General features: G+C 38.1%; 1 protein-coding gene across 2 annotated transcripts in view; it reads left to right on the forward strand.

The window, feature by feature from the left end:
- The first annotated feature begins 8,452 nt into the window (after positions 1 to 8,452).
- LOC142391546 (protein Shroom2-like) overlaps positions 8,453 to 18,951 on the forward strand; it is a 44,718-nt gene continuing 34,219 nt past the window's right edge. Inside the window, exon 1 of one of the 2 annotated variants that reach the window (XM_075477390.1) lies at positions 8,453 to 8,593. The gene's annotated coding sequence lies outside the window, so the exon portion shown is untranslated. The remainder of the gene's footprint in view (positions 8,594 to 18,951) is intronic. The other variant, XM_075477389.1, reaches the window with a different exon arrangement.

The following is an 18,951-nucleotide window of genomic DNA, read 5'->3' on the forward strand; positions in this document are numbered from 1 at the left end:
GTGCTGGAATAGTCCCAGCCCTAGGTGATTTCAGGCGAGTATTTGCCTCATGCACGTCATTGGGCATGTTGAAAGAAATTGAGCAACGCTGCCAAACTGATACGGCCCTAGACAGTACGCCCCTACATCAGCTTGTGTACTTGTTATGGCCACTAATACGAGAAAAGTTCCCTGTACACATGAGGTCAGCTGAACTGTGTCGACTACCACCGAATGGAGATGAGAGAGGGGCAGCCTATTTACTCCGGGTAAGAGGGCTATGGCAGGATAGAACTGGTGAAGATCCGGCCGTAAGTGAAACCATCGAGATGCTGTTTAGAGGAGCTGTGGAAGCATCACTGTCTCCCTCTGTGCAATCTACGCTAAAATAAGTGGTTGGATTAACAAACTTGAGATATGCATTATGGGCAGCCCATGTCACTCAATACATTGATAATGAAATCGAAGTGGCAAAAACACAGTTGAAAGAAATAAGAGAAAAGGTCAATCATAACAAGGCTTATGTTAAACAAACATCTCAGCAGGCCCCTCCTCCTGCTATGCAATCACACCATCCACCTGCTTCTTATGGGCCATACCCATACCCACCTCCATTCAGAAATAGGGGAAGAGGAAACCACCACAACAGGGTCAAACTCTCCCGAAGAATTAATGATCGATGCTATCAATGCAGGGGCTACGGCTATGGGGCCACACAAGGTCGGGCTGGATTCCTCAGTATGATTACAATACTTACCCTCCTCCAAAACAGGATCCTCGTAAAGCCTCTCCACACTCAGACCCACACCAAAATTCTTGGAATCAGGCCTCTGGCTCCCATCGAATGCCACAATAGGGCGTCCCAGGACTTAATAAACTCTTGTGCTTAGAGGTGTGTTAATACTTCATTGGTTAGAATTTACAGAGCTGTGATGTGCATTGTTGGAAAGAGTTTCTGTTTCGAGAAAAATGGGAAAAGAGTCCTGAAAGAAAAGTTTTTGCTAACGCATTAGAATTGTTTTATTATATTTATTATTTCCACATGCCTGTGCAATGAAGACTTGCTTGCTGCTGATAAAAGGCAATGAAGAACAGCTTACACATTGATGCTTACATAATGATGACAAAAAATCTCCTCTCTGGTTGTGCTGCACCTTAAAGTGCCCGCAGACTTGCAGTTTGGGGCCCTGCTAGGTTGGCTGCCGCTAACAGGGGTGATACAATACAGAATATGACACTCCCACCTCATTTTAAGGTTGACATGATGAAATCATGCCAAAAGGGGGAATGCAGGTAATTGGGCCAACAAAGGTGTGGTAGAAACCTTCAGGCGTCAGCCCAACCGCCATTAGTGGGTTGGGCTTTTGTTTTTGTAGCTCGTCAACAACTTAGCTGAAGATGTCACCCACGCCCTTCCTAATTTGGAATAAACTGGTTCTATTTAACCAGCACGGGGAGCATTTTCCAGCCTGAACCAACAACTGGAGAAAGGAGGTGGTTTACTGTATTTGTTTTGGGTTTTATGAACTTTTTAAACAGAAATGCTGGTGGGACATGTGTTCTTTCTACAGATTTTCAAGTTTTTCCAGCAGAAAATCACATATTCCATCAGCAGATACTGTCTTTGCTGCATATTTCAATCCTTTATAATGAAATCCTGCATCATTGAGCTGTAAAAACTGTCTTTTTAAATGAATCTAAATGCAACCTGTTAGGAAATTAAACGTTTAATCAACTTAAATTTAGATGATTTCTTTTGAAAGAATACAGATGGATGGAAAACTCTTTTTCAATTAAATGCATACAACAGCTCAGATCTCAGAGCTGAACTATTCAATTTCTTTATCTAAATATCAAACTGTCAGGAGTTGATGGTAAAGTAGGACCCAAGTGCAGACAGACTACCTCCTCGTTTCTGGAAAACGTGCATTTAATAAGCAAAACACACAGGGACTAGACTCACTGGGAGACGAACACAGGAGTTGACAATACAAGACTCCAGCAGGGAGCCACAGACAGAACTGAACTGAAATACACTGAGGGTAATCAAGGGAACAAGAAACACCTGGGGGTAATTAACAAGGCTGAAACCAAAAACACAGGGGAGAACAGGGACAACGAACACAAATCATGACACAAACTATCAAATCAAATAGTGTTTCATTACAAAAAAGGGAGTTAGAGTTTCAACCAGTTCCAAACTCTTTATTTAAGTCTGAATTCAATTTATTTTATTTGAACAGAAACAGTTGGAAACAGGGAAACAGGAGAGGTGAGAATCTCGGGTAGGCCAAAAAGATGCAGCCTCTATGCTGATAAATCATGGTTAGAAATCAATTAATCAACCAAACAATCCAGAGAGTCTTCAGAGGTCCGTTTCACGTAGCAGGTTTAGTGAAAACTCTGAGTAGGTTAACCCTGAAATGAGGGAAACTCTGAGTTTTCCGTTTCACAAAGGGAGGTAACTCAACCCCGAGAAAGAGGGGTAACTCTAGCCTGTTTCACAAAGAGAGGTAACTTAACCTCTCGGTCAGTTACCGTAGTAACAGACTCTCTGAACCTAACCTGGTCGGGACCAGGTTTTATTCAAGAAACCTCGAGTTTCTTTCTGTCTCCGCCCTCTTTCAGCCATTTGATTTCCTCATTCATTCAGTCAGCAGAGCGAGTTCTTCTACTTCTAGAAGTCCATTAGGCACAGTAGGAGGCGACTTTTTCACGAACATGTCCTTTTGACAACGATCCCGTGGATGAAGGCGCAGCATTACTGCGCAGAGAAATAAATATTCGTCGGAGATGGTTATCAGACCGCGAATAGATTTTTGCATTTACAGACAATTATCTTTTTGAGCGGGACCATCAGAATGTGTTGGGACAAAAGAAAAAAAAGACATAAAAGACCAATAAATATTTGTATGAATAGGCTTAAAAAAGACATATATAGGCCTATTATATTTTATAAAGGCACTCGTGTCTTGGGGGTGGATTCCCTCAGCCACTGGCCTCCCGTTAGAGGTGGCGGTGCTGGGCACCACCCGTTTTACGGGCATCTGCCTTCTTTCTGTTGGCTCAGTAGAAGTCTGTGTTAGTTTAAATAGGCTTAATTATTTAACAGAACATGATATAGATGATGACTCTAAATTGTCCTTCGGAGTGACTGTGAGTGTGTATGGTTGTTTGTCTCGTTTGTCTCTATGTGGCCCTGTGATGGACTGGCGGCCTGTCCAGGGTGTACCCCGCCTCTTGCCCATTGACCGCTGGGATAGGCTCCAGCCCCCCCGCGACCCGACTGACGGATTCAGCGGTGTATAGATAATGGATGGATGGATGATATAGATGAGAAGACATAGTTTATGTGTGTGAAAACAGCATTATGTTGGGAATAAAATAACTGCACAGTCAAATAGCCACTTAATATTTATTTTACAGTGTAAAACATGATAAAAATGAGGTACCTCCATGCCGAGGTCTCACCTGTTTGAACAATGTTTTTATATTTCATCTTAAACTGCTTCCAAGAGCGCTTCTCCCCTGCGGGATTGCACCTAAATGAAATAAATGAATGGGTTACCATTCAAGCAGCTTCCCTGTAATATTATTGTGATTGCAAAGGACTACATTTAAACTTACACTTTTGCTGCAACGGTGTTGCACTTATTTCTAAAAACGTATTGAAACTCGCCGTATGAGCGCATTAAAGGTGGGGTAGGGGATCTTTTTCTGGAACATTTTTATACATATTGCTTGAAATACTCTTCACACCCTTATGGCAGTTTTGACACAAAAATGAAAAGTTTTAGTGGCCTCTAGAACGTACAATCTAGGAAAAACAGTATCCAATCATTGTGAACGGACCGTTCACAATGATTGGATACTGATGTCGTCTATCAAACTGCAATCTGCTCCTCCCTCCCCCTTCCCCCTCCTTCCCCCTGTGCGCGTACCCTGCTCCGTGAACGAAGCTTGGCAGGAAGCTAAACTAGAGCCAGCTTGGCTAGCACCTAGCATTATTAAACGTATAGTTATCATATACTAAATACTAAATACGGCAACGATCGATGCTTGCTGTCAGAACAGCGCTCGTGCACCTTCGTGCTCGTGCGCGTTCATGTACTCTAGAGGCGTGCCTTCGGGGGCAAAGTGAAGAAAAGGGTTGGGACTTTTTACCTGTGTATTTTCAAAATGCAGCTTCGCTGGACTCAAAATCCAGGATCTCCTACCCTACCTTTAAGATTTCCAATTCGAGGTTGGTGAAAAACGTAGCCCCTCCTCTTCCCCGTTGCCAAGGTGACTCGTCGAATCGGGGCTCCATTGATGCAGGCTTTTTAAAGTTGTGGTGCACGCGCTAAACTCAAGGTGAACTTACTCAGAGTTGATTAACCTCACTCAAATCAGCGTTTCTGGAACCGAAAACTCAGGGTTTTCTATCTCAGAGTAGATCAACTCAGAGGTCAGGAATAGACTCAGAGTTGGTTGAACCTGCTACGTGAAACGGACCCCAGGCTAAATAAGGGTCATCAGGATCACCTGCTCAAGCCCAGAGGCGTGCAACGGTTCGTCCAAGGTCCGATCAGTTCCTGCAGCTCGGTCTGGAACATTAGATGACTCCTCTCTGCAAAATGTCAAAGAGGGAAACACAAACTGCTCCAAAACAATGAACACAAAGTTTCACTTTGAGCCTTTTGGGCTGGAATACTACATACGTTTACAGAGAAAAGGGAACAAAAACGGCTGAATGAAAAAAGTTACATTCAAAAGAAAAAGTTGGATTCTAAACCAGCATTTCTTTTGTAGAGGGACCTCACATCTTGGTTGCTTCCACATCTGAGCTGTTTTCTTACGGAAGGAAAGATGTAAACATCACTGACTGTCATTTTCAAAGCATTGTTCATCCTGTTTTAGTTGTAATCTGGGTCTGAGGTGGAGGCCACAGACCTGAGGGCTGCTGGGTTCCCTCTTCCGGACAGATTACAGGTAACATTTATCCTGGCATGATGAGCGTGGGAGGATGATCAATACAATGGAATCATGGATACGTCATCTCATCATCTGATAAGATGTGCAAACTGAGACGTGGCTAACAAAGGTAATCATTCGTTTTGACTGACTGTAAGACCAAAATCTGTTGGTAAAGTCATCATGTTCAACCTCATTTCAAAGCTCTGAATGGAGGAATGAAGTCATCCTGTTAGACTGTCCAGTGGAAGACAATTTAGATACGAAAACAAAGAAAATTACTATTGTTGCATATTAAGCGTAATGTCAGACTGTGCAGACTGTCACAGCCCGGCTCTAAGGCTGCAACAAAAATGGGAGAAAGACAAAAGTTTCCAAAAATAACTTTTATTTACAAAATAATCTAAACTAAAGAAATGTGGAAGTCAGTTGTCAGTCGTGTATGCGTGCCTGAGTGTGTGAATGTGTAAGCGATCAAAACAACAAAACAGCAGCCGCCCTGCAAGTCAAAGGCAAGTCAGGAGGGGTCGAGACTCACTGGCAAGAGAGGAGCTTTTTAAGCACAAGCCCCAGGTGTGGCTTAATCAGTCTGACGAGCACTCCGCCTTCCTCTCTGCAGAAGGGAAGAAGCAATAAAGAGAACAGGGACAACTGGTGGAGCGGAGGGGTCGTCACAAGACTCCCTGCAGTGAGTCTGCAGGGAGTCTGCACTGAGGTGCTGTTTACACATACCCGGGTATTTTGATAAACGCATATTTTCTAACCTTCGTTTGCAAAAAAAACTAGGTGCACACAGCCCCGTTTAAAAAAAAAACACGTCTACATTGATACGCTATCAGGAGCTGTTAAATTACGCCAAGCCTGACGGTGGCAGTGTTAGAACAATGAGAAGTCCACACAAGCCAATCAGAAGCCTAATAGAGAACCGCTGACAGGAAGAACTTCCGGATCCTTTTCAAGAAGAAAATATGGCGCCAGGCTCATGTGTGTGGACTGACAGCGAGACTGAGCTACTTTTACACGTTGCGCTGGACTATAAAACTGCTAAAGCCGTGAAAAATGTCTTTGTTGTTCAATACATTGTATGACTGTAATTTTCAAAATCACACAAGCGAGTATAGCTCTCAACAACAGAAATGCTGCTAGCACCTCCATGCTTGCCAGATAAACAATGAATGGCGTTATCACGCTAGCATCCTGCCAATATGGCGGATGGGGCGGGGCTCTGTACTATGATGACAACTCCTCAAAAACTCAGTTTTTGTCTCTTTCAACCAGTTTACACACAAACGCTAAACGGAGTTTTTAAAAAATCTCCACTTTTGCCGGAGTTTTTTTTTTAGCTTCGTTTTCGGAGGAAAAAACTCCGTTTGTGTATAAATGAAAGGCAAAAACGAAGGGAAAGGTCTTCGTTTATCAAAATACCCGGGTATGTGTAAACAGCACCTCAGTCTGCAGTCCTCAGTGTTGTCAGTGCACGTGCACCCGTGGAGATTTTCAACATTCGGAGTAAATCTGATCTTCTTTGTTAGTTTTTCGGTTAGTGGTTTTCAAAACTTCACCAGGGCAGCTTTGAATTTCTTTCAATTAGACATTATCATACTTTGTACTTGTTACTAAGCGATGGAGTTTGTCAGAGAGATAATCATCTGTGTGAAGTTTGTGATTGTGAAGACATTTGCTTCTGCTTTGCATTCAAATAGTGTAACAGGATTCTGCCTGATTAACTCATGTTAAAGACAGCTGACTGGTGGGGAACCTCATATGTTGTCGCTCTCCGCTTTACACATAGTAAAAACTTAAAAAAGCACCTAGAAACATGTGGTACTGCACACAATAGAGTTCAAGTAGGCTCATTTCACACCAACTAAGCCAAATCAGTCCAAAATACAAAGCAGAAAACGCACAAAAATCAAATAAAACGAGGTTTATTTACTAACAGTGATGGCAATAATTATGTTGCTAATAAACAAAAGCTGTTTCTGATTGAATTTGCCATTCGCAAAACAATTCAATCTGCATTGTAAACAGTCAATATTTCAACATTCATTGTAATTTATCTGGAGAATCTGCTCTAAATCACTAGTGTGAAAAACAACAGCCTAAGAACCCTTTTAGCATGTTCAAATATGACCAACTAGTTAAGGTCATGGAGTTAGGTTGTCATCTGCTGGCTGCTTGATGAATTTGCAACTTCAGGCTGTCAGTTTCAGGGACAGTGTAGCCTAACATTAGATGAACTTCAGCTCCTGCCGTTGGTTTATAATCATCCTTTTTGACAAGCTAAGTAGGCAAGGCAAGGCAATTGTATTTGTAGAGCACAATTCGTACACAAGGTCATTCAAAGTGCTTCACAGCTACATAAAATCACAAGAAGGCAATAAAATAATAATAACAATAATAATAATAATAATAATTAAAAAAAAAATAAGAAAATAAGAAAAAGAAAAATAAATGAAAAAAAACATAAAAAATAATCATTAATTAATTAACAAGTGAAGAGTGCAGATAAAATACTTTCAGGTGTCATATGCAGAGCTAAACAGAACTGTTTTCAGCCTGGATTTAAACATTGTCAGAGTTGAGGCCTGTCTCACATCTTCTGGAAGACTGAAACGCAGCCTCACCTTGTTTAGGTCTGACTCTGGGCACCAGCAGGAGAGTATGGGTCAATATCGACGTTAGGCGGATTTACCTCTACTACTATACGGGAAATCAAGAGAGGGGCAGTGATCAGCACCTGAAATGTGCGAAATCAGAGCAGAAACTAAACATTAGCTGCTACAAAACCCAAAGAAGGAGAGGACAGAACATAGAAACCCAAATGAGATTAAAGCTCACAACACTTTAAATGATGCAGTGCGCCCGTATTACAGAATTTATGGCAAATGCAGGATGTCCATGATACTGAGCGTGCAAATATTTTACTCAGCTGCAAAATCCTTTTGATCAGTGGCTGTCCGACACTGATTTACGCCCCGGGCGAAACCCGGTGCTGGCGCCCCCCCTGGTTATTTGTTTTTTTTCCCCACCCCCGTGATGCCGCCCCGGGCGCCTGGACGGTCGGCCCGCCTCTAGGACCGCCCCTGCTTTTGATCTATAATTTCTGACAAAGGTTGATACACTTGAACTCAGGACCACCCTGACTGTTCACTCACTCAGTATCAAACATATTCACTGTATCGTTTTGGAGAAATTCAGCCTCAAAGTTCATTATTTTGATGTAAAAAAGGCATTATGCGCGATATTTACGCTACTGTAAAATCCCTTTCATCCATCATTTCTGACAAAGGCTGTACACAAAAAATGAACAGGCCAATGACTCCGAATGTCGCCGGTAGAGAGCGCGATGATACGACTGATGAGGTGAGAGGAACAACAAGGAGTGAGGAGGAGGAGGAGGAGGAGGAGGGGGGACTGTGAACCCATACCGAGGGCTTAGTTTTGCAGAACGGCGTGCTCGTGGGGCTGAAGAGGGTCTACATGTCCATTAGAAAATGCTCAGGGCAAGAGGAGGTAAAAGCCAGTTGATTAAAATGAAAAAGTCGGAGAAAGCCGAGCAGCGCCACCACCACCTGTTGGAGGTTCCCGCGGTGAAACGACGCGTCAGCTGTTTTGTTTGGAAGTTAGACAACTTTACTACAGAATTCATCATCTTAAAGTAAGTTGAATGTCTTTTAAAAACACTCAGACTGGATTAAACATAAAGCTTCCATGATGAAAGGGTGTATTTGGTAGCTGCTGCCGTCAATGAAAATAGAATTATTGTAGGTCAATTATGATGAGCTTCAGCTGTTATTATAATGAGCTTCAGCTGTTATTATAATGAGTTTCAGCTGTTATTATGATGAGTTTCAGCTGTTATTATGATGAGCTTCAGCTGTTATTATGATGAGCTTCAGCTGTTATTATGATGAGTTTCAGCTGTTATTATGATGAGCTTCAGCTGTTATTATGATGTTTCAGCTGTTATTATGATGAGCTTCAGCTGTTATTATGATGTTTCAGCTGTTATTATGATGAGCTTCAGCTGTTATTATGATGTTTCAGCTGTTATTATGATGAGTTTCAGCTGTTATTATGATGAGCTTCAGCTGTTATTATGATGAGCTTCAGCTGTTATTATGATGAGTTTCAGCTGTTATTATGATGAGCTTCAGCTGTTATTATGATGAGTTTCAGCTGTTATTATGATGAGTTTCAGCTGTTATTATGATGAGCTTCAGCTGTTATTATGATGAGCTTCAGCTGTTATTATGATGAGCTTCAGCTGTTATTATGATGAGCTTCAGCTGTTATTATGATGAGTTTCAGCTGTTATTATGATGCTTCAGCTGTTATAATGATGAGTTTCAGCTGTTATTATGATGAGTTTCAGCTGTTATTATGATGCTTCAGCTGTTATAATGATGAGTTTCAGCTGTTATTATGATGAGCTTCAGCTGTTATTATGATGCTTCAGCTGTTATAATGATGAGCTTCAGCTGTTATTATGATGCTTCAGCTGTTATAATGATGAGTTTCAGCTGTTATTATGATGAGTTTCAGCTGTTATTATGATGAGTTTCAGCTGTTATTATGATGAGTTTCAGCTGTTATTATGATGAGTTTCAGCTGTTATTATGATGAGTTTCAGCTGTTATTATGATGAGCTTCAGCTGTTATTATGATGAGTTTCAGCTGTTATTATGATGAGTTTCAGCTGTTATTATGATGAGTTTCAGCTGTTATTATGATGAGCTTCAGCTGTTATTATGATGAGCTTCAGCTGTTATTATGATGAGCTTCAGCTGTTGTTATGATGAGCTTCAGCTGTTATTATGATGTTTCAGCTGTTATTATGATGAGCTTCAGCTGTTGTTATGATGAGCTTCAGCTGTTATTATGATGCTTCAGCTGTTATTATGATGAGTTTCAGCTGTTATTATGATGAGTTTCAGCTGTTATTATGATGAGCTTCAGCTGTTATTATGATGAGCTTCAGCTGTTATTGTGATGAGCTTCAGCTGTTATTATGATGAGTTTCAGCTGTTATTATGATGAGCTTCAGCTGTTATTATGATGAGCTTCAGCTGTTATTATGATGAGTTTCAGCTGTTATTATGATGAGTTTCAGCTGTTATTATGATGAGCTTCAGCTGTTATTATGATGAGTTTCAGCTGTTATTGTGATGAGTTTCAGCTGTTATTATGATGAGCTTCAGCTGTTATTATGATGAGCTTCAGCTGTTATTATGATGAGTTTCAGCTGTTATTATGATGAGCTTCAGCTGTTATTATGATGAGTTTCAGCTGTTATTATGATGAGTTTCAGCTGTTATTATGATGAGTTTCAGCTGTTATTATGATGAGCTTCAGCTGTTATTATAATGAGCTTCAGCTGTTATTATGATGAGCTTCAGCTGTTATTATGATGAGCTTCAGCTGTTATTATGATGAGCTTCAGCTGTTATTATAATGAGCTTCAGCTGTTATTATGATGAGCTTCAGCTGTTAATATGATGAGTTTCAGCTGTTATTATAATGAGCTTCAGCTGTTATTATGATGAGTTTCAGCTGTTATTATGATGAGCTTCAGCTGTTATTATGATGAGCTTCAGCTGTTATTATAATGAGTTTCAGCTGTTATTATGATGAGCTTCAGCTGTTATTATGATGAGCTTCAGCTGTTATTATAATGAGTTTCAGCTGTTATTATGATGAGTTTCAGCTGTTATTATGATGAGCTTCAGCTGTTATTATGATGTTTCAGCTGTTATTATGATGAGCTTCAGCTGTTATTATTATGAGTTTCAGCTGTTATTATAATGAGCTTCAGCTGTTATTATGATGAGCTTCAGCTGTTATTATGATGAGCTTCAGCTGTTATTATGATGAGCTTCAGCTGTTATTATGATGAGCTTCAGCTGTTATTATGATGAGCTTCAGCTGTTATTATGATGAGTTTCAGCTGTTATTATGATGAGTTTCAGCTGTTATTATGATGAGCTTCAGCTGTTATTATGTTGAGCTTCAGCTGTTATTATGTTGAGCTTCAGCTGTTATTATGATGAGTTTCAGCTGTTATTATGATGAGCTTCAGCTGTTATTATGATGAGCTTCAGCTGTTATTATGATGAGCTTCAGCTGTTATTATGATGAGCTTCAGCTGTTATTATGATGAGTTTCAGCTGTTATTATGATGAGCTTCAGCTGTTATTATGATGAGTTTCAGCTGTTATTATGATGAGTTTCAGCTGTTATTATGATGAGTTTCAGCTGTTATTATGATGAGTTTCAGCTGTTATTATGATGAGTTTCAGCTGTTATTATGATGAGCTTCAGCTGTTATTATGATGAGCTTCAGCTGTTATTATGTTGAGCTTCAGCTGTTATTATGATGAGCTTCAGCTGTTATTATGATGAGCTTCAGCTGTTATTATGATGAGCTTCAGCTGTTATTATGATGAGTTTCAGCTGTTATTATGTTGAGCTTCAGCTGTTATTATGATGAGCTTCAGCTGTTATTATGATGAGTTTCAGCTGTTAATATGATGAGCTTCAGCTGTTATTATGATGAGTTTCAGCTGTTATTATGTTGAGCTTCAGCTATTATTATGATGAGTTTCAGCTGTTAATATGATGAGCTTCAGCTGTTATTATGATGAGTTTCAGCTGTTAATATGATGAGCTTCAGCTGTTATTATGATGAGTTTCAGCTGTTAATATGATGAGCTTCAGCTGTTATTATGATGAGCTTCAGCTGTTATTATGTTGAGCTTCAGCTGTTATTATGATGAGTTTCAGCTGTTATTATGATGAGCTTCAGCTGTTATTATGATGAGTTTCAGCTGTTATTATGATGAGCTTCAGCTGTTATTATGATGAGTTTCAGCTGTTATTATGATGAGTTTCAGCTGTTATTATGGTGAGCTTCAGCTGTTATTATGTTGAGCTTCAGCTGTTATTATGATGAGTTTCAGCTGTTATTATGGTGAGTTTCAGCTGTTATTATGATGAGCTTCAGCTGTTATTATAATGAGTTTCAGCTGTTATTATGATGAGTTTCAGCTGTTATTATGATGAGTTTCAGCTGTTATTATGGTGAGTTTCAGCTGTTATTATGGTGAGCTTCAGCTGTTATTATGTTGAGCTTCAGCTGTTATTATGATGAGCTTCAGCTGTTATTATGATGAGCTTCAGCTGTTATTATAATGAGTTTCAGCTGTTATTATGATGAGTTTCAGCTGTTATTATGATGAGTTTCAGCTGTTATTATGATGAGCTTCAGCTGTTATTATGATGAGCTTCAGCTGTTATTGTGATGAGTTTCAGCTGTTATTATGATGAGCTTCAGCTGTTATTATGTTGAGTTTCAGCTGTTATTATGATGAGTTTCAGCTGTTATTATGATGAGCTTCAGCTGTTATTATGATGAGCTTCAGCTGTTATTATGATGAGCTTCAGCTGTTATTATGATGAGTTTCAGCTGTTATTATGATGAGTTTCAGCTGTTATTATAATGAGCTTCAGCTGTTATTATGATGAGCTTCAGCTGTTATTATGATGAGTTTCAGCTGTTATTATGATGAGTTTCAGCTGTTACTATGATGAGCTTCAGCTGTTATTGTGATGAGCTTCAGCTGTTATTATGATGAGTTTCAGCTGTTATTATGATGAGCTTCAGCTGTTATTATGATGAGCTTCAGCTGTTATTATGATGAGCTTCAGCTGTTATTATGATGAGTTTCAGCTGTTATTATGATGAGCTTCAGCTGTTATTGTGATGAGTTTCAGCTGTTATTATGATGAGCTTCAGCTGTTATTGTGATGAGTTTCAGCTGTTATTGTGATGAGTTTCAGCTGTTATTATGATGAGCTTCAGCTGTTATTATGATGAGCTTCAGCTGTTATTGTGATGAGCTTCAGCTGTTATTATGATGAGCTTCAGCTGTTATTGTGATGAGTTTCAGCTGTTATTATGATGAGCTTCAGCTGTTATTGTGATGAGCTTCAGCTGTTATTATGATGAGTTTCAGCTGTTATTATGATGAGTTTCAGCTGTTATTGTGATGAGCTTCAGCTGTTATTATGATGAGCTTCAGCTGTTATTATGATGAGTTTCAGCTGTTATTATGATGAGCTTCAGCTGTTATTGTGATGAGCTTCAGCTGTTATTATGATGAGTTTCAGCTGTTATTATGATGAGCTTCAGCTGTTATTATGATGAGTTTCAGCTGTTATTATGATGAGTTTCAGCTGTTATTATGATGAGCTTCAGCTGTTATTATGATGAGTTTCAGCTGTTATTATGATGAGCTTCAGCTGTTATTATGATGAGCTTCAGCTGTTATTATGATGAGTTTCAGCTGTTATTATGATGAGTTTCAGCTGTTATTATGATGAGTTTCAGCTGTTATTATGATGAGTTTCAGCTGTTATTATGATGAGTTTCAGCTGTTATTATGATGAGCTTCAGCTGTTATTATGATGAGTTTCAGCTGTTATTATGATGAGTTTCAGCTGTTATTGTGATGAGCTTCAGCTGTTATTATGATGAGCTTCAGCTGTTATTATGATGAGCTTCAGCTGTTATTATGATGAGTTTCAGCTGTTATTATGATGTTTCAGCTGTTATTATGATGAGTTTCAGCTGTTATTATGATGAGCTTCAGCTATTATTATGATGAGCTTCAGCTGTTATTATGATGAGCTTCAGCTGTTATTATGATGAGTTTCAGCTGTTATTATGATGAGTTTCAGCTGTTATTATGATGAGCTTCAGCTGTTATTATGATGAGTTTCAGCTGTTATTATGATGAGCTTCAGCTGTTATTATGATGAGTTTCAGCTGTTATTATGATGAGTTTCAGCTGTTATTATGATGAGCTTCAGCTGTTATTATGATGAGTTTCAGCTGTTATTATGATGAGCTTCAGCTGTTATTATGATGAGCTTCAGCTGTTATTATGATGAGTTTCAGCTGTTATTATGATGAGCTTCAGCTGTTATTATGATGAGCTTCAGCTGTTATTATGATGAGTTTCAGCTGTTATTATGATGAGCTTCAGCTGTTATTGTGATGAGTTTCAGCTGTTATTATGATGAGCTTCAGCTGTTATTATGATGAGTTTCAGCTGTTATTATGATGAGCTTCAGCTGTTATTATGATGAGCTTCAGCTGTTATTATGATGAGCTTCAGCTGTTATTATGATGAGCTTCAGCTGTTATTATGATGAGTTTCAGCTGTTATTATGAGTTTCAGCTGTTATTATGATGAGCTTCAGCTGTTATTATGATGAGTTTCAGCTGTTATTATGATGAGCTTCAGCTGTTATTATGATGAGTTTCAGCTGTTATTATGATGAGTTTCAGCTGTAATTGTGATGAGCTTCAGCTGTTATTATGATGAGCTTCAGCTGTTATTATGATGAGTTTCAGCTGTTATTATGATGAGCTTCAGCTATTATTATGATGAGTTTCAGCTGTAATTGTGATGAGCTTCAGCTGTTATTATGATGAGCTTCAGCTGTTATTATGATGAGTTTCAGCTGTTATTATGATGAGCTTCAGCTGTTATTATGATGAGCTTCAGCTGTTATTATGATGAGTTTCAGCTGTTTTTATGTTGAGCTTCAGCTGTTATTATGATGAGCTTCAGCTGTTATTATGATGAGCTTCAGCTGTTATTATGATGAGTTTCAGCTGTTATTATGATGAGTTTCAGCTGTTATTATGATGAGTTTCAGCTGTTATTATGATGAGTTTCAGCTGTTATTGAGCTTCAGCTGTTATTATGATGAGTTTCAGCTGTTATTGTGATGAGCTTCAGCTGTTATTATGATGAGCTTCAGCTGTTATTATGATGAGTTTCAGCTGTTATTATGAGTTTCAGCTGTTATTATGATGAGCTTCAGCTGTTATTATGATGAGTTTCAGCTGTTATTATGATGAGCTTCAGCTGTTATTATGATGAGCTTCAGCTGTTATTATTATGAGTTTCAGCTGTTATTATGATGAGCTTCAGCTGTTATTATGATGCTTCAGCTGTTATTATGAGTTTCAGCTGTTATTATGATGAGTTTCAGTTGTTATTATGATGAGCTTCAGCTGTTATTATGATGAGCTTCAGCTGTTATTATGAGTTTCAGCTGTTATTATGATGAGTTTCAGTTGTTATTATGATGAGCTTCAGCTGTTATTATGATGAGCTTCAGCTGTTATTGTGATGAGCTTCAGCTGTTATTATGATGTTTCAGCTGTTATTATGATGAGCTTCAGCTGTTATTATGATGAGCTTCAGCTGTTATTATGATGCTTCAGCTGTTATTATGATGAGCTTCAGCTGTTATTATGATGAGCTTCAGCTGTTATTATGATGAGCTTCAGCTGTTATTATGATGAGCTTCAGCTGTTATTATGATGCTTCAGCTGTTATTATGATGAGCTTCAGCTGTTATTATGATGAGCTTCAGCTGTTATTATGATGAGTTTCAGCTGTTATTATGATGAGTTTCAGCTGTTATTATGATGAGTTTCAGCTGTTATTATGATGTTTCAGCTGTTATTATAATGAGCTTCAGCTGTTATTATGATGAGCTTCAGCTGTTATTATGATGAGTTTCAGCTGTTGTTATGATGAGTTTCAGCTGTTATTATGATGAGCTTCAGCTGTTATTATGATGAGCTTCAGCTGTTATAATGATGAGCTTCAGCTGTTATTATGATGAGCTTCAGCTGTTATTATGATGAGTTTCAGCTGTTATTATGATGAGCTTCAGCTGTTATTATGATGAGTTTCAGCTGTTATTATGATGAGTTTCAGCTGTTATTATGATGAGTTTCAGCTGTTATTATGATGAGTTTCAGCTGTTATTATGATGAGTTTCATCTGTTATTATGATGAGTTTCAGCTGTTATTATGATGAGCTTCAGCTGTTATTATGATGAGTTTCAGCTGTTATTATGATGAGTTTCAGCTGTTATTATGATGAGTTTCAGCTGTTATTATGATGAGTTTCAGCTGTTATTATGATGAGCTTCAGCTGTTATTATGATGAGTTTCAGCTGTTATTATGATGAGCTTCAGCTGTTATTATGATGAGTTTCAGCTGTTATTATGTTGAGTTTCAGCTGTTATTATGATGAGTTTCAGCTGTTATTATGATGTTTCAGCTGTTATTATGATGAGCTTCAGCTGTTATTATGATGAGTTTCAGCTGTTATTATGATGAGTTTCAGCTGTTATTATGATGTTTCAGCTGTTATTATAATGAGCTTCAGCTGTTATTATGATGAGCTTCAGCTGTTATTATGATGAGTTTCAGCTGTTGTTATGATGAGTTTCAGCTGTTATTATGATGAGCTTCAGCTGTTATTATGATGAGCTTCAGCTGTTATTATGATGAGTTTCATCTGTTATTATGATGAGTTTCAGCTGTTATTATGATGAGCTTCAGCTGTTATTATGATGAGCTTCAGCTGTTATTATGATGAGCTTCAGCTGTTATTATGATGAGCTTCAGCTGTTATTATGATGAGTTTCATCTGTTATTATGATGAGTTTCAGCTGTTATTATGATGAGCTTCAGCTGTTATTATGATGAGTTTCAGCTGTTATTATGATGAGTTTCAGCTGTTATTATGATGAGTTTCAGCTGTTATTATGATGAGTTTCAGCTGTTATTATGATGAGCTTCAGCTGTTATTATGATGAGTTTCAGCTGTTATTATGATGAGTTTCAGCTGTTATTATGATGTTTCAGCTGTTATTATAATGAGCTTCAGCTGTTATTATGATGAGCTTCAGCTGTTATTATGATGAGTTTCAGCTGTTGTTATGATGAGTTTCAGCTGTTATTATGATGAGCTTCAGCTGTTATTATGATGAGCTTCAGCTGTTATTATGATGAGTTTCATCTGTTATTATGATGAGTTTCAGCTGTTATTATGATGAGCTTCAGCTGTTATTATGATGAGTTTCAGCTGTTATTATGATGAGTTTCAGCTGTTATTATGATGAGTTTCAGCTGTTATTATGATGAGTTTCAGCTGTTATTATGATGAGCTTCAGCTGTTATTATGATGAGTTTCAGCTGTTATTATGATGAGCTTCAGCTGTTATTATGATGAGTTTCAGCTGTTATTATGTTGAGTTTCAGCTGTTATTGTGATGTTTCAGCTGTTATTATGATGAGCTTCAGCTGTTATTATGATGAGTTTCAGCTGTTATTATGATGAGCTTCAGCTGTTATTATGATGAGCTTCAGCTGTTATTATGATTAGTTTCAGCTGTTATTATGATGAGTTTCAGCTGTTATTATGATGTTTCAGCTGTTATTATGATGAGCTTCAGCTGTTATTATGATGAGCTTCAGCTGTTATTATGATGAGTTTCAGCTGTTATTATGATGAGCTTCAGCTGTTATTATGATGAGCTTCAGCTGTTATTATGATGAGCTTCAGCTGTTATTATGATGAGCTTCAGCTGTTATTATGATGAGTTTCAGCTGTTATTATAATGAGCTTCAGCTGTTATTATGATGAGCTTCAGCTGTTATTATGATGAGCTTCAGCTGTTATTATGATGAGCTTCAGCTGTTATTGTGATGAGTTTCAGCTGTTATTATGATGAGCTTCAGCTGTTATTATGATGAGTTTCAGCTGTTATTATAATGAGTTTCAGCTGTTATTATGATGAGCTTCAGCTGTTATTATGATGAGCTTCAGCTGTTATTATGATGAGCTTCAGCTGTTATTGTGATGAGTTTCAGCTGTTATTATGATGAGCTTCAGCTGTTATTATGATGAGCTTCAGCTGTTATTATGATGAGTTTCAGCTGTTATTATGATGAGCTTCAGCTGTTATTATGATGAGCTTCAGCTGTTATTATGATGAGCTTCAGCTGTTATTATGATGAGCTTCAGCTGTTATTATGATGAGTTTCAGCTGTTATTATGATGAGCTTCAGCTGTTATTATGATGAGTTTCAGCTGTTACTATGTTGAGCTTCAGCTGTTATTATGATGAGCTTCAGCTGTTATTATGATGAGTTTCAGCTGTTATTATGATGAGCTTCAGCTGTTATTATGATGAGTTTCAGCTGTTATTATGATGAGCTTCAGCTGTTATTATGATGAGCTTCAGCTGTTATAATGATGAGCTTCAGCTGTTATTATGATGAGCTTCAGCTGTTATTATGATGAGCTTCAGTTGTTATTATGATGAGCTTCAGCTGTTATTATGATGAGCTTCAGCTGTTATAATGATGAGCTTCAGCTGTTATTATGATGAGTTTCAGCTGTTACTATGTTGAGCTTCAGCTGTTATTATGATGAGCTTCAGCTGTTATTATGATGAGTTTCAGCTGTTATTATGATGAGCTTCAGCTGTTATTATGATGAGTTTCAGCTGTTATTATGATGTTTCAGCTGTTATTATGATGAGCTTCAGCTGTTATTATGATGAGCTTCAGCTGTTATTGTGATGAGCTTCAGCTGTTATTATGATGAGCTTCAGCTGTTATTATGATGTTTCAGCTGTTATTATGATGAGCTTCAGCTGTTATTATGATGAGCTTCAGCTGTTATTATGATGAGCTTCAGCTGTTATTATGATGTTTCAGCTGTTATTATGATGAGCTTCAGCTGTTATTATGATGAGCTTCAGCTGTTATTATGATGAGCTTCAGCTGTTATTATGATGTTTCAGCTGTTATTATGATGAGCTTCAGCTGTTATTATGATGTTTCAGCTGTTATTATAATGAATTTCAGCTGTTATTGTGATGAGTTTCAGCTGTTATTATGATGTTTCAGCTGTTATTATGATGTTTCAGCTGTTATTATAATGAATTTCAGCTGTTATTGTGATGAGCTTCAGCTGTTATTATGATGAGCTTCAGCTGTTATTATGATGAGCTTCAGCTGTTATTATGATGAGTTTCAGCTGTTATTATGATGAGTTTCAGCTGTTATAATGATGAGCTTCAGCTGTTATTGTGATGAGCTTCAGCTGTTATTATGATGAGCTTCAGCTGT

This window comes from Odontesthes bonariensis, chromosome 11 (assembly GCF_027942865.1).
Source record: "Odontesthes bonariensis isolate fOdoBon6 chromosome 11, fOdoBon6.hap1, whole genome shotgun sequence".
Classification (NCBI taxonomy): Eukaryota; Metazoa; Chordata; class Actinopteri; order Atheriniformes; family Atherinopsidae; genus Odontesthes; species Odontesthes bonariensis.